This window comes from Rattus rattus, chromosome 5, assembly GCF_011064425.1.
Source record: "Rattus rattus isolate New Zealand chromosome 5, Rrattus_CSIRO_v1, whole genome shotgun sequence".
Taxonomy (NCBI): Eukaryota; Metazoa; Chordata; class Mammalia; order Rodentia; family Muridae; genus Rattus; species Rattus rattus.
Genome location: NC_046158.1, coordinates 711837 through 722665, shown reverse-complemented (window position 1 = coordinate 722665; position 10829 = coordinate 711837).

Sequence of the window (10829 nt, the reverse complement as noted above, 5' to 3'; positions counted from 1 at the left end):
GGAAGAATTTCCATAGAATTAGCTGCAGAGGCTGATGAAGACCCTCGTTTTCTGTTTCAATCTCTTCCTGGTCCCAGGCTCGAGTCCTTTCTGGAAGTCCTCCTTGGTAACTTGGCCTCAGCAAAGATTCGTGCACCGACGGGACTTAAAGACCTCCATAGGAAGCTTCTAGATTCGGGGTCAAGTTTAACCCTAGCTGGCATCAGATTCACAACCCTGCCTACTCTCTATCCCAAACTGGCCTTCTGATCTAATATCTAAGACTGGCTGCGGACTGTACTCTGCAGTTTCCACTCAGAATCTTGGATTGTAACTCACCTGGACTGGGCTCTTCACGGCTGGATATTTATTTCCTGGGCAGTCCCCACCTCTTCCGTTGGGGGGGAGTGGTTAGGATCCCATAGGCAGGGATAGATACCCCTACTTGCACACCCCTACAGGGAGCGCCGCTTCTCTGCTCATCACGGTTTTTTGGGGGGATGCCTAGTACAAAGTTCAGTAACACAGCTTTCTGTCGAGCTGGTCAAGGGTTGCCCTGGGCATGGGGTTGGAGAGTGTGGGTGGAAAAGCGTCTTCTAAATGGTTCTCTGACACAGCCATTCACGCGAGCTATGCTCCGGACACCCACTTGCTAGGGAGTGTAGTCTTCGCCTCATAACCTCTGAAGCCCAATGATATGTTGAAAGAAAACGATTCATCCATTTGTCTGGATGGGCAGTGCTTGACTGGATGAGCACCTCTCCCCATCCCATGACCTTTCACAGCCAGCTACAGCAAAGCCTGTGTACCCTCTTCCTGCTTCAGTCTCAGGAGCCTGCCCTGGGACACTGGGTTACCAGATGTTCTGATACACAAAACATACTAAGACTGGCCGCAGACTCCAGGTATCCTGCGGAGTTGGGGAGGGGCATTAGAGTCCAATAGGACATTCACAGAACCGTAGAGGGATGGAATAGGAAGCCAGAACCAATTTTTGCCCTTGGAGAATATGGTCTCCTTGTCAAGTTTCTTTTGTTTTAGAAGAGATTGGCAAAAAGTCTGGATTTGTGTATGTACGAGTGTGTGAAAAATTGTAACTTTACTTTTTTATTTTTCCCGAGACAGGGTTTTTTTGTGTAGCCTTGGCTGTCCTGGAACTCACTTTCTAGACTAGAGCTGTCTTTGAACTCAGAGAGATCCTCCAGATTCTGCCTCCTGAGTGTTGGGATTAATGGCACGCTCCGCCACCACCACCAGGCCAAATTCTAGCTTCTGAAAGCTGACAATTAATTCAAACGATTTCTTTTATGACAGCCCCCAGAAGAGTGCAGCATTAGCTGCAGGTATGCTCTGACCTCCAGAGATTAAACTAGAGACACGCTTGCTCTAGCCTCTTTCCTCTGCAATGTGGGTCTGCATGGAACACGGCTCAGGAATCGGCCCTCAGAGGAGTGTGTTGCATATCCCAGCAGAAGCTGTCTGGGGACATCATTACTCAGGAGCAGCGATGTTCTCTTCGACTCCTGGTCTGAGAGCCTTGGAGAGTTTTATTTGCCTCAGTAACCATGTGTGGGAGTAGACACCAGGAACTGTGTTGTATGGGACCAAGCTTTGTCGTTTAGAAAGCTCTGAGAAGAATGTGGGACCTCTGCACAGAGTATGTAGGACTTCAGGCCTGTCCTCTGAGTCTGTGTCTCATGTCAGGCCTCTTTTGATCCTTCCACACAGTCATAGCTGTGTCTGTAAAAGTATATCCTTTTACCCCTCCACCAAAGACATGAAGAGCTTTCTGGAATAAGGAATGCTATAAACAATTAACTCCAGGTAAACAGCAAATGCTCCAAAAGAGAAAAGATGACTGATAAGCGACTGCTCCGATGAGTCACCACTAGAATGAACCTCCCAGGACTTCACACAGAGCAGGTGCTCTGGACAGAGCAGGGGTGGGGGCGGGGTTGAGGCGGGGGCGGGGCCGGGCGGGGCGGGGCGGGGGTGGGGCGCAGGGCTTAGAGAGGGAGTCAAGGGCCCTGCTGTTTCCACATGTGTAATATTCCAGCCTTGGTTCCTCAGCTACGCAATGGTGATAACCCCAGAGCCTGCCTCATCGGAGTTGTGGAGAGGACTGGTCCGTAAATGTTATTCAGGCATCTAATAGTTGAGGTTTATGTCTGAGTGGGGCCGTTCTCTTTTTGACTAAGTGACTAGAGAGTCTTGGCAAGAAGTCCACAGGTGTCCATATTCTCTGTGCTTCTCGCCTGCTTACCAAGTCAGGGAATAAGCAGGTAGTTCTACTAGTGGTTGCCCCATTACTCTCCCAGCATGCTTAGGGGCTGTCGGTGTTTCCTATCTGCTCCACCACTTGCCTTTGCCCTCTCTGTGTCTGTTTTCTGGAAGTCTCCGGTAGTTTTTTGCAAGCTTCCCTGCTCCGTCCATGGCCCTGAGCTGAGTTGCTTCATTTTTTAAAATGTTACTTTTTAAACATTCATTTTACTTTCAATTACACGTCTCTGTGTGGGTGTGTGGGCCTTCATGCAGATGCTCCAGTTACCAGAGATATCAGATCCCCTTGAAGCTGGAGTTACAAGTGGATGTGAGTTGCCCCACACGGGTGCTCAGAACCAAACGAGAACTCCCCAAGAAGAGCAACACTCTTCACGGCTGACCTGTCTCTCCAGCCCCCATCTTTTTATTTTTATGTGGATGTGTGCATAAGTGTTTGCGAGTGTTTACGTTGTATACATGCGGGTATATGTTGTGTGTGTGTACACACGGAGGTCAGAGGCCAATCCTGGATGTCATTCTCAGGAATTCTATTAGTCTCCTTTGAGACAGGATCTCTCACTGGACCTGGAGTTCCCTAATTCGGCTAGGCTGGTTGGTCAGTGAGCCTCAGAGGGTCTCCTGTCTCCAGGTCCCCAGCGCTGAGATTTTTTTTTTTTTTTTGGTTCTTTTTTTCGGAGCTGGGGACCGAACCCAGGGCCTTGCGCTTCCTAGGCAAGCGCTCTACCACTGAGCTAAATCCCCAGCCCCCAGCGCTGGGATTTTAAGCACACATTGCTATGCTGTGCTTCTGAGGGGTCTGAGGATTGAACTCAGATTGTCATGTTTGAGAGGCAAACCTTTACCAGCTGTTCCCTAGTCCCTCCAGTGTCATCCTGGACAGTAACCTGACTTTCTGGCTTCATAGATGTGTACGTGTCTCACGGTATCCTGGAGGGGTCTTGGGGATGATGGAGTGCAGTTCCCGAGGGTAGGACAGTTAGGAAAGTCCAACTCTCTAGCACTGCTAAGTGGCCTGTGGTCCACTCAGGGTCTGCCTAAGTGCCAGTCATGGACTGTTGCATCATCACTGTTGTGTAGGGGATTCCAGGTTAAGAGCATCAACATTAACCTGGGGCCTGTCACAAATTCTCCATCCCATCAAACCACGGAAGGGAGGGCCTGGCATTATGGGTCATAACATGGGAGAGCAGGTTTCCGGCCAGGTTTGGGACCTCTGGACGCATTAGTGGATTTCAGTTTGTGAACAGCAGCAGTTTCTAATTCTGGTGAAGCTCTCACAGACCCAGTCTGGCAGATGGTGGGTGTTAAGCAATGGTTTCCTCAGACCGGCTTCCACTGCTCTGTGACAGTCCCAACCCCATGATGAGACCTCAGCTACGTACAGGAAGAAGGAGGACAAAGGGTCCCTGTCCAGTGCGGTCGTGAGTGTCAACCTATAATATTACTTCCCTAAGTTCATCCCATGTGCTGAGACAACCCACCATCTTCGCTTTCTGTTTTTTGACATTGGAATTAGGAATCATTTTAACATACTTTATGTGTTTAAATTTTAGGTTTTCACCTATCCTGGATACCATCTTATAATTGAAAATATAAACCCAGAAGGCATGAACTTCCTTACAGGATTTCAGTTATTAAGCGGTGAAGATATAGGAGAAGTAGAAAACCATCCATAGAACTGCAGGTTTCCCCGTCCATCCTGCCTCCAGCCGAGGCTCAGGTTACAATCCTTCAATAAAGCCCCAGACCCTTGGGATTTGCTATCTCTGGGGCCACCTGGCCCCTTGTCTCCTTCTAAGAAGGTGACCTGACCTAGAGGCAAGTTGGGCCCTGGCTTAGCTGGGTGGGGCAAGTTGCAGGCTACCATAGGCTGTCAGCTGAATGTGCCCCACCCCAGGGGGTCTTGCAGGAGCCTGGGGGGCAGAGTTCATTTGGAACAGTTTTTCCTGCTGTGGGGGCAGGGGCACCTGTCAATGTCTACGGACTAAGTTCCCCTACCCCTTAGCTACCGGCACACCTCTGGCTGCCAGATAGTGCCCTGAGCACTGGCATCAGCCCTAGGCAGGGCTCCGGGAAGGCATCGAAGATAAAATGAGTCTTGAAGCTCTGTAAGGAGGAAGGAAGCCCTCTCACTCCATCTCCGCTGGCCTCCTGAATGAGGTTCCTCTCTGGAGCCCTCATAGTAACAGACTCATAAGGTTAGGAACTGGACCCTTAAGGAAACACAGCCCAGAAGCCAGCATTAAGCCTCCCTCTGCTGCCAGCATCCGGGGGTTTAGGGAACACGATTGATCGGTGCACCTGTTCATTTGATAGCTAAATGGCACCTTAGTATAATTATCCCAATGACGCTGTTGATGTCCTATTTACTTAAAGTAGGACATAACCTTATTTTGAATTGTGATTTATTTTGTACACTTAAAAACAAACTCACATTTAGAGATCATGTTGCGTGAGGGTAAAATAGGTCTTCTAAACTCAATCATTTGGGTTGATTTATTGCGAATAACTGGCTTGATTGTGGAATCCGCTGAGGCCAGTAGACACCCCCTCAGCTGGTCCCAGGACCCGCAGTGGGCCAGGCTGGCTGCCCTTCCTGCACACAAGGTGACTTTCGTTTTCAGAGAAGCCTCAGTTTGGTTCCAAGCACCTGCTAACAGATCAACTAGGATAACCCTTTCATTAAAACTGACCAATTATAAATGGTAATTACACCCACAAAATTCCTTTCCAGTCACACCTAGATGATTACTGAATAATTAGAGGCCATAAAGAAGCCAGATCCGTCCATCAAATTAGCCAGGGCATTGATGAAGCTGCTACCTCCCCAGGCTACTGCTATGCACAGGAGAACAAGGAGGCAGCCTCAGCCAAGGACGAACCTGGAGGCTTCATCTAGGGGGTCGGGGCAGTACTGTGCAGAGGGAGGCCTGGGAAGAGAGGGGTGCAGTAGCAGATCGGGGTTGTTTAATAGCTTCCTGATACAGTAACGTACTCCTGTGTGTGTCTTCTAAGCATCCCGGGTTTCAGTCTGCAGGTTATAAAAACAGACACCACAGCCAGCGGATGTTTACTGAGAGCCTGGGGATGTAGCTCAGTGGTGGAGCGTGGACTTAGCACATAGGAGATCCCGGATTCAATCCCCAGCATAAAACCATACATGAGAACTGCATGTGTTCTGTTCGACGCACTGGTGTTCGAGAAGGTCCAGTGAGGTATCGATCAGCATTGGTTATAACGAATAGTTTCCTGAGCCAGGCTTGGGGCTGAGGATTTATGCAGATTACTTTCTTTCCTTCACGCTGAGCTTGTATGGGAGCACATCTGTGACGCCATTTTATTAAAAAAGGAACACTCGCAAGCACTCTTGACCCTGGGCCGGTGGTTCAACAAGTAAAAGGTTAGCGTGCCAGCCTTCATTTTGGTGCTGGCTAGCTCTTGTCTTGATTAGAATACTTTCCTAGGGCTTAGTACACCAGCGGCTTCGGGCGTTGGCATTTGTCTAAGCTCCACCCCCCTCAGCTACCTGGCAACAGCCAGGTATGCTCCGCCCCACAGTTGCCTGGCAACAGCCAGGTATGCTCCGCCCCACAGTTGCCTGGCAACAGCCTGGCTATAAAGGGGGCTGCTTGCTCCCCCACCCCCTTCTTGGTCCTTGTTCTTCTCCTCTCTGCTCTGTTCTCTTGCCCTCTTCCCTGGCCCTTCTCTCCCCATCCCGCCTCTTCCTCCACGTGTTCATGGCTGGCTTCCTTTCCTTCTCCCTTCTGCTCTTCTTCTCTCATTAAACCTCTCCACATGGAACCATGTTGGTTTGGTGTGTTCTGTCTGGACATGTGCCGAGATTTAAACCCCAACACTGGGGTCAAGCCCATCACTGAAAAAAGAAAATCAAAGCCAGAAGACCTTTTCAAAGTACAAAGTGCCACCCCTCTGTCCTGGAGAAGCTTGTGTGAGGCCCCAGAGCAGCTGGCACTGGGTGCACAGATCCACAGCTTCAGCCTGGCCAAGTGTTGTGGTGCTAGAGGAAGGTTTCCTTCTAAGATCTAGTGCAGCCACCTCTGAGCCTTGCAGGAACATCGGTTTCGTTATCCAAAAAACACGGACTATGGTTATCCTGGCCAGGGAGGTTGGGAGCTTGCTCATAGGCCCTGAAAGGCCCCAGAACCATTGAACCAACCTCTCCTGAGACCCTCGTTGGCAAGGAGATGGCAGTTGGGGCTGGCTTACACCCAGCAAGGTTTCAGAGCCAGCTGTGCTGAGCCAGCGAGAGCTAAAAATAAGACACGAGGGGCGGGCGGTAGGGGGCGGGAGTAGGGGAGGGGTGGGGGACACTCACCTACCACCAGTACTCCCCATCTGAAGGGGTGTGTGCGCATAGGGGGATTCCCGTCTCCAGGCCACTCGGAGAGGGTGGAGCCTGTTCCTTTCGGCCAAGGCAATCCAATCCCGTGATTGGATGTGAAGCTCACGTGGCCTGGTGGCTAGGTTTCTAAGTTTCCTAGAAATCTAATATCCAGAACGTGGAAATCTTTAGCATGTCAGCCACATGAAACGTTGGCGAGATAAGCGAGATTCTCTCTTTGCTATCAAGTCCGTGTGTGTCATAGATTTCAGCAAGTCCCAACTGGGTGCAGCCACGATTCAAGGGCCCCGTTCATTTCCTGTGACTGCTGGAACACATTACTACAAACCTAGTGGCTGGAAGCCACGTGTCTCCTCCAGCCCTGGAGGTTAGCAGCCTGAATCGAGATTTCCAGGGTCAGATCAAGTTGTCAGGCTCTGGTAAAGGTGCCCCGTGTGCCGCACACACGGGCCTCAAGGTCAGCCGCATACGAAAGTTTCTATTGTCGTCTCTGTTTCTCTCTTCATTTTCCTCTTCTCTGCCTTGGGGGTCTTATTCTTTTCATAATCTCTCTGGTGATGACCTTGGGCCCCCTGGGGGAATCCAAGATGCTCTCTCAAATAAAGATATTTAACTTAATCGGAACTCACTTCCCACATCCAAGTCTGCGCAAATGAAGGGCTGTCTCAAGCCTGCCTTAAGTTCGCCCACGTGCTTTAGTGATCGCTCTGCTGGATAGGTGGCTGGAGGGGGGTAGGGGTGGGGTGAGAGTGTAATCAGACTCCCACTGAAGCCAAAGCTCAGTCACAAACTAACTGTAGGCCATGGGGCAAGTTACCTCCTATCCCAAGACAAGGCTACACTTGTCTTACCTGTGAAATTGATAACTCTCTCAGATGAGGGCCACTTGAAGTGCTTGTATCTGCAAAGGAAGCTTTCCGAGCAGAAATGTGTGTGTGTGTGTGTGTGTGTGTGTGTGTGTGTGTTGTATGTGTATGTTATGTGTATGTGATGTGTGGTGTGTTGTGTGTATCTGTGTATCTGTGTGTGTATGGTCTATGTGTATCTGTGTGTTGTGTGTGTGTGTATGGTTTATGTGTATCTGTGTGTTGTGTGTGTGTGGTGTGTGATGTTTGGTTTGTGTTGTATGTGTATGTTATGTGTGTGTGGTGTGCAGTGTAGTGCGGTGTGTATATGTGTGTGGTATGTGTTCCCATGTACTAGGATACCTGAGTTCTGGCAGTGTGTGGTGGTGCGCTGAGAGAGCTCACAGGGTTTAGTGGCCCCATTAGATAGATAGGAAGACTGAGGCTGGGTGAAAATGGGCTTCTGAAAGGTTGCTGCTCAGGGCCTATATCTATCACCACTCTTCTGCCTGTGGTGTAAGCTCAGAGATAGCACATGCTCTGAGGCCCTTGGGGTACCCTTATCACCCCACGGTGCACAATGTACATGGGACGCCAATGACTCAGGGAAGACAGATGTAGCAGAGAGGAGCTGTGTTTCAAATTGGCTCCATCACTACTGGGATGGTGAGTACTGCATGGACGGATCTGTGCTTGGGGGTGAGAGTATGCAACGATATCAGTTTTGTAGACAAGGGGATCTTCTACAGAGGGACCCCAGCAGGCTTCTGGCTGTACCAGTATGGCAGGCTATGAGGCATGGTCGGAAGACTTAGGCCCACGGTGGCTTGGCTCTTCTGGAGGAGTTGCTTCCCTGAGTGCCCTCCTCTCTCCCCAAGCTCTTTCCCTAAAACCTCTACAAAGGGGCCTGACTGGGGAGACGGCTCAGTCGGTAAAGTCCTTGCTGCATAAGCCTGACGACCCGAGTTCAGTCCCCAGCACTACATAAGAAGCCACCTTCAAGCACCTTCACACACGTAGATGTGTGTACACACACATGCTCACACACATACACATTGAAAGAGAGAGAGATGGGAGAGAGAGACAGAGACAGAGAGACACACACACAGAGACAGAGACACAGAGAGACAGACAGACAGACACAGAGAGAGAGAGAGAGAGAGAGAGAGAGAGAGAGAGAGAGAGAGAGAGAGAGAAACCGTTCGTTCGTTGATAACTCTGCAAAGGAGTACAGTCCCTGTTGCTGGGGGTGGGGTGGGGAATGGATCCAACTACTCCATTGGCTTGTGGGAGGCTGAGGGTACAGGTTGTGTGTGTGGTGGGGGGAGGCAAACTCCCAACCTGGTAGGTGGCCTGGTCCAGTGTCTGCCCTACTCTGGGTCTTCCTATTGCTCTTCAGTGGTTTCTGGCTGGTCCTGTTAGCACGGCCCCTCGCCTCGCCTCTCTGGCTTTCCCAGGAGGAAAAGTCTCCAGACAGGTGGGCCCTGAGGAAAGTTCCTAACAGAATGCCAAAGGCCCAGGTGACTATAATACCCAGCTCCCTGTGGCATGCTCCCTAAATCTCATCTGCGCCAATGCGTGCTCTCTGCCTAAACAGATCCATGTGTGTGCATGCGTGCCCCAGATGGGGAGGCAAATGAAATGCAGCTTCTGGTGCAGGGTCACTAGGGGATCCCACCCAAGAAGCGTCCCGCCAAGCGAGTGCTGAGAGCAAAAGGCGCCGCTGTTGGGGAGGGAGGCTGGAGGGCTGGCAGCTGTTCCAGGAGGCGTGCCACTTCTCATCTGACATCCTACCACTCACCCAAGTCCCTGGGGAGGACGCCACCGCGAGTAGTAAGCTTCAGACTCTGGAGGCAGAGACTCCCCTATTGCCTGTTTGTCCTTGAGAAAACTGCCTGACCTCTTTGAGCTGGTTCACCCCTGCAGACAGGAAAACTTCCCCAGCAGTGCCCTCAAGTATCTGGGATCATGGTGACTCTTCTTTCTGCCTGGTGCTTTTTATGGCTCTTCTGCAAGTGTTTCTCATCTACAGAGAACCTCACAGTTAAAGGCACAAACCAGTTCTTCCCACTTTTTAGTCACTGTCTGCCGGTCGCCTGTGAACTCAACAACGTGACCTGTGGCCTCCGAGCGGATGCAGGGTTGTCAATATCCTGCAGAGTTGACCCTCAGGCTGGGTGAAGGACCCCACCTGTTGCTTTTCAACCGTGTCATGGCTGGAGGTGTCACTGGAGGGAAACCTGCAGGCAGGGAGGGAGATTGGACACTGAAGATGGGGCTTGCAATGCCAGTGTTTCTGCCATGGTTGCTCTGGCCTCAGCTTTCCCATCTGTAAGTGGGTGCAGGCCTTTGTTCCTCAATGGGTGGCTGTGAGGGTGCAAGGAAATGAGATCTGCCAGCAGCTTACCTCCCTGACCCCTTGGTCACCCGGAAGAGAACAACAGCGCAGGGCTTCTTTGGAAGATAAATGGTCTGTCTGTTTAAACCACTGTCTCACCCTTCTGTTAGCAGACCCAGGGCACTACTAGCTCGTATGTGGTGCTTTCTGTGATCTGGTCACTTGGCCTATCTGTTTTGGCTGGGTCAGCCTTCCTCTCCAGCCTGTGGTCACCCAGCCCCCGCTTGCAGCCTAGACTTGTCTCATCCCTCCAAGGCTGATCTCTCCTCCACACCCGGATCTTCTGCGTTTTAACATATTTCAGGCTGGCGTTTGAGGCTCACTTCCTCCACGAAGCCTTTTCTCGTTCGTCCAGTGGCTTCTATGCTTTCCCCGACACTCTACTTTTGCTAATTATAAAAAATGCTGGCTTCCAGGTGAACTAGAGGATACAGGAGAGTGGGCTGCGTGTCTCGCCATTTCCCCTGCAGTGCCTAGGCACGCGGCACACGGAGCTCTGTAACGCTTCGCCGAGAGCACAGTGCCTCTCACACCGTGTGTGTGAAGACAACATTCTCCTCCCATCAGAAGCACGCCGCCATCAAAGGTGTGGGGATGTAGCTAAGCAGAGAGCTGGCCCACCATGCAGGGACCCCTGGGCTCGATCGCCGACACCTCATGTAACAGACAGGATGACACACGCCTTGGATCCCAGCGCTTGGGAGCCAGAGGCAGGAGAATCAGGAATTCAGCGTCATCCTTGACTATAAACTGAGTTTGAAACCAGTCTGGGCTACATGAGACTTTTTCTAGAAGGAGATGGGGGAAGGAGGGAGGGAAAGGAGGAGGAGTAAGAGTCGGAGGAGAGGGGAAGGAGGGAGAGAGGGAGGAAGGAGGGAGGAAGGAAGATGCATGGAGAGAGGAATGGCGGACCTAGTAGTGTATTCCCCCTTTGGCTGGGCACTCTGTGAGCAGTCATGAC